This window comes from Camelus bactrianus, chromosome 9 (assembly GCF_048773025.1).
Source record: "Camelus bactrianus isolate YW-2024 breed Bactrian camel chromosome 9, ASM4877302v1, whole genome shotgun sequence".
Lineage (NCBI taxonomy): Eukaryota > Metazoa > Chordata > Mammalia > Artiodactyla > Camelidae > Camelus > Camelus bactrianus.
This window is the reverse complement of record NC_133547.1, coordinates 41,349,349-41,354,968: the sequence shown is the minus strand read 5'-3', so window position 1 is coordinate 41,354,968 and position 5,620 is coordinate 41,349,349. Positions and strand designations below refer to the sequence as shown.

General features: G+C 39.4%; 1 pseudogene; it reads right to left on the bottom strand.

The window, feature by feature from the left end:
* Positions 1–1,795: 1,795 nt before the first annotated feature.
* On the bottom strand, positions 1,796–2,116 carry LOC105063691 (thioredoxin pseudogene; annotated as a pseudogene).
* Between the last annotated feature and the right edge of the window lie 3,504 nt (positions 2,117–5,620).

Below are 5,620 nucleotides of genomic sequence, written 5' to 3'. Positions count from 1 at the left end.
AGCTGTTCTGTTGTCATTACTTCAGTTAAGTACAGTGTTGGTAATAACATGTTGAGCTTGGTTGCTGTTTAAATTACAAAAAAATTATACTATCATTTGGCGTTTGTAATGAAAAGTGATTGTATTTGCAGAAGGCATGAAAATAGTGGCACATGAATCTGACCTCAGTGAAGCAGATATTTACCACCGGAGAAATTACCACAATTCCATATGTTATTGCAAAAAACAAGAACCAAGTGTTGTCTGGGACCCTTGAAAGAAAAAATACCCACAAACAAATAAAATTGTGTTACATTTTGTTCCTGATACATACACAAAAGATTGCTGCCAAGCAATGCAACTTAGGGCAGGGAGAACTGTGCTGTATTTCAAAGTCATGAGAGGCTGGTGTGACAGATTCCCGGGTCACACAGGGTTATGGTTAAGGCAGGAACTGTGTCATAGTTTAGTTGGCAGGACTTTTTTTTCCCTTAGTGATACGTAAAATAGAGATGTGTCTTAAATTAAATGTGTCTTAGAATGGCTGTCCTAGAAATATCTAAACATTGTCTTTTAGAGAAACAGAATATCAGACCTATAAGAATGAACTCCTTCCTTTCCAAATGAGGAAACTGAGTCCCCAGAGGTAAGGGGCTGGCTCAGGATTGCACCACACAGCTTGTTAGAGGCAGAGGAAATGTATTTACTACAGAGGGTATTACTGAGCCTCTGGCAGAAGGAGCAAGAAAAAATAAAAATTATGTAATGGCTTAATGGCCTAGACCTCCATTAAAAACCCTACAATTTTTTTTTTTTCCTATTGGAAGGATGATAAACAGGTTTCGTAACTACTAATCTTTGACAACACGCTTCTGATTTATGCCCATCATCTATATCTCTTTAATCCTCTTAATCACTGGCCTTGCTGGTTTTACGGTTTAAATATTTCATAGAGCATGCAATCTCAGTGTCCCTTTTAATTTGTCTCAAGAGAATTTCAAGACCTATAAGGCAGTTTTAAAATAGATTCAGATAGCAATCTATCATTTGATGTGACATAGTTTTTTCAATACATTAAAAAAAAAACAAGTTGCTTACTGTTAGTCCTCTCCGGGAGCTGGGATAGTTAAGGAAAGCAGGTGTCCAAACCTGAAAGGGGAGATTCAACCAAGAACAGTGGTGGTACCATCCTGTCCAAATGATGAAACTACCATATGGAAACAGAGTAACTAGAGAGTGAACGCTTCCTTCCTTATCCTTCTGATCCACACTATCATAGAAGCCAGCTCTTTTTACTTCCCATGGTTCCTAAAATTGGTAAGAAAATAGAGTACAGAGTGTGAAAATAAAGATGAAAGGTATTTAATTTTATAGTTTTGCAGTGGAAAGCTGCAGACTCTTGTGATGAGAATTTCATGGCCAGCAGTAGGAGTACCCTAACTGAATAAGATTCTTAAAAAATTTGTTCCTTTGTTTTGGTTATAAAGCTGCTACTGTTCTTATTCTTACCAAATAATTGCATTCTGGTCACTAGTCACACTAGTCTGTTATAAATTATTCCCTATTTATAAATGAATCGCTCTAAAGGCATTAGGAGGATGAGGAGACATTCAGAGAGACCCAATTCCTCTCTTTTCCCCCTCTTTGCATCTCTTTTTATCCTTAAATGTTTCCAGTGTAGGAGAGGTTTTGCTTTTTTTCATAGTAAAGTCAGTCTGTAGTGTATCTTGTTATCCTTCTGATCTTTCTTTTTTGTGAATAAAAACATTATACACTGTAAGCAGCCAATGGCTGGTTATATTTTCAGAAAACAGGATTAGATTAATTCATTACTGGTGGCTTCAAGTTTTCCCTTATAGCTCCAGAAAATTCACCCACCTTTGGTCCCTTTTCAAACAACTGGACGGTTGGCATGCATTTGACTTCACACTCAGAGGCAGCATCTGACAGTCATCCACACCTACATTAACTTCAAGGGACATGGCATTGGGGCACTTTTTACTGAGGGAATGAAAAGCAGGCTCGATCAGTTTGCAAGGCCCACACCACGTGGCTGAGAAGTCAACTACTTCTAGTTTGTCTCCTGTGTGTGGAAGGCTTCCTGAAAAGCATACTGTCTCTCCACCTGCTTCACCATTTTGGCTGTTGAGGTCTGACAGGTAGCTCTGAGAACTGATGGAAATGGATCCAAAGCACTGGCCCAAGCTTCCCGATCTTTTTTCTATGCGTTTTTCTCAGTCAACGTATCAGTTGTGCAAACAGCTCAAGCCAGAAATGGGCAGAAGACCTATACAAACATTTCTCCAATGAAGACACACCAATAGCCAATAGGCACATGAAAAAAATGCTCAGTATTGCTAATTATTACAGAAAAGCAAATCAAAGCTACAATGAAATATCACCTCACACTGGTCAGAAAGGCCATCATTAAAAAGTCCACAAATGATAAATGCTGGAGAATGTATGGAGAAAAAGGCACCCTCTTACACTGTTGCTGGGAATGTAGTTTGGTGCAGCCACTATGGAAAACAGTGTGGAGATTCCTTGAAAACTGGAAATAGACTTACCATATGATCCAGCATTCCTACTTCTGAACATACCTCAGAGGAAACTCTAATTTGAAAAGATACATGCACCCCAATGTTCATAGCAGTACTATTTACAATAGCCAAGACTTGGAAGCAACCTAAAAGTCCATAGACATATGACTGGATAAAGAAGTTGTGGTACATTAATACAATGGAATACTACTCAGCCATAAAAAAGAATAAAATAATTCCATTTGCAGCAACATGGATGGACTTGGAGATCATCATACTAAGTGAAGTAAGACAGAAAGAGAAAGAAAAATACTGCATGATATCACTTACATGTGGAATCTAAAAAAAAAATTTTAAAAGGACACAGATGAACTTATTTACAAAACAGAAACACACTCACAGACATAGGAAACAAACATCTACTGGGGGCGGAGTGGGGAAGGGGGTGGGGAGGGATAAATTGAGAGGTTGGGATTTGTAGATACTAACTACTATATATAAAACAGATAAACAGCAAGGTCCTACTGTATAGTACAGGGAATTATATTCAATACCTTGTAATGGCCTATAATGAAAAAGAATAGGAAAAGGAATATATATGTATAAATGAATCACTATGCTGTACACCAGCAATTAACAGAACATTGTAAATCAACTGTACCTCAAAAACAAAAAAAATCAGTTGTATATACAGTTGCTTATTCAACATTATTATGTAAACATTTTCTGTTATAATATTCTTAAGTATAATTATTAATAGTTGTATAATATATCACTGTGAATGTAGCATACTTTTTTGTTAACCTATTCTCCTGTGATTATAGATTTAGGATGTTTTTGGGTTTTTGCAATTGTAAATAATGCTGCAATGGACATCTTTACACATTAATCTTTTTCTGTGTGAAATGAGATTCACTTCTTTCAGGCTGACTGGGTATTTTTTAATATACTAAAATGGTAAGTAGTGCATTAGTGGCCTAAAAGTAATAAATGTGTTTAAATTGACTGCATTTAAGGAGGGATTTTTTTTTTTTTTGTAAGCATGTACATTTACCTATCACCATCAGTGGTGGACTCCTTGTCCCAGAGACTAACTGGGCATGTGTTCAGCAATCTGGGATGAAAACTGCCCTTTTGCCCTTTCCCCGAGCAGGGATGACATTGGGGGTGGGTGAGAGAGGGAAAGTTTAGAGGACCAGTGGTAATCTGTGCCTCAAAACCTCTGCTCTGTGACCAGGAAAATATAGAACTCTCTGAAAAATACTTTGTGAAAATCATTCTTTCCCGCCTTTCCAATTAAAGGATACGTTTCATGGAGACAGAGTAGATTCCAGACCTCCACACACCCTTCATTTCCTTGCAGCCGTTATAGGACCGTGTGACTGGAGGAGCCAGGAACTCAGCACCATCAAGATCAGGGCAGGGAGGCCAGGCTCTGGCCGGCGTGGGAGTAATCCCCTAGCTTGGCACCTAGTAGCTTCAAAGGATAATTTGATCCAAGAGCCCTTAGGTCACACTTTCTAACACAGCTGCTAGAACACACGCCCTATAAACAGGAAATGCCTTAGGAAGTACAACTGAGTACTTCTTATTTTTATTTTTTTAAGAAACTATTAAAAAGCCTGAGCAGAGGATGACATTTATCTGGCATTACAGTTAACAAGCTAGAGGTGCTCCCTGACAGCCCTGGTTTTATGTTCTGGGCAATTGTGTGCCCACTGCTGTTTAACAGGTGCTTAAATTCCCAAATTAATCTATAACTCATTTTGCCGCGTAAAATGCGTGTCTAGTCAAGGGATTTGTCAGTTGCATAGTTCGTTTTTGCTGCCGCAGAAGAGGAAAAGATTTACTAAACCCTAAACCAATTTTTAGGTACCCCTGTGCATGGAGTATGGAAAATGTAACACTGGGAAAAAGGAAAGCCGTGTACAACAGAGAACGAGGAGGCTCTAGTTGGTTGACTAGCATCAGGAGGAACTAGAATTAAGAACTGCTGACTTCTAGAAAAGGCTTAGCTGTGCGGTGGCCACACTACTCACCTACCCCTTGTGCCAGCTTCCACCCCTGCCCTGGCTCCATACCATTTGTTCAGCCTCACCTGTTTCACACCACAGGGCCTTTACACGTGCTCCACAACACCTGGAAAGCCCCTATTCCTCTCTTCTCCCATATTTGGTGAATTCCTCCTCGTCCTTCAGGGCTAAGATGTCATTTGATTTGGTTATAGCATGAAGACAGCATAGCAGAGTGGAGAGAACTTGGACTTAAAAGTGAGCTATAACAGGGTTTAAGTCTTGGCTCCATTTTTCACTAGACAGCTGACTTTGGACAAATTGACTTGACCTCCATGAGTCTGTTTCCTCTCTAGTTAATGGAGTTGATACCTTGCTCACTGGAGTGTTATAAATATTAAGCAATACAACAATATAAAGTGCTTGGCATATGGAAGACAATAAATGTCAATTTCCTTCTGCCGTCCCTGTCTTCCAAGCCTTCCTTAGTTCTCTAGGCAGCATCGCTTTATTCAAAACTTAAGAGTATGAGCCTATGTTATCTCTGAAACTGTAGAATCCACGCAGTATTCAAGTTCCTCATGCCATGTTTAAGTTTTAGGGCTTCCAGATGGAATTTTTAATTTGTTTATTTATTCAAGAAATATTTATTTAATGACATCAGACGGCAGCGAGTCCCATCACTTGGGTTCTTACTATGTTTTTTCTTCCTTTGGAATAGGGTTTCTCAACTTTGACACTATTGACGTTTGACCCGGATAATCCTTTGCTGCCGGGCAGAGGAGGGCGCTGTCCTGTACTTTGCAGGATGCTGAGCTGCGTGCCTGATCTCTGTCAGCTGGAACCTGGTGCCAATGCCCCCAGTCCAGTTGTGACAATCCCAAGTATCTCCAGACATTGATTATTCTTGGTTGAGAAAAACTACTCTAGGACTTTGCTCTCTTGGTTATTTCTCCTCTCGGGGATCTATATTCAGCCTCTCTTGTCACCTTTCTCTCATGAAAATATGCTATGTTCTCCAGTCTTTCAAAATAAACCAAATCAATCAAACAAAAAGCCCTCTCCCTTGACAGTTAAGCTCTCCAAAAG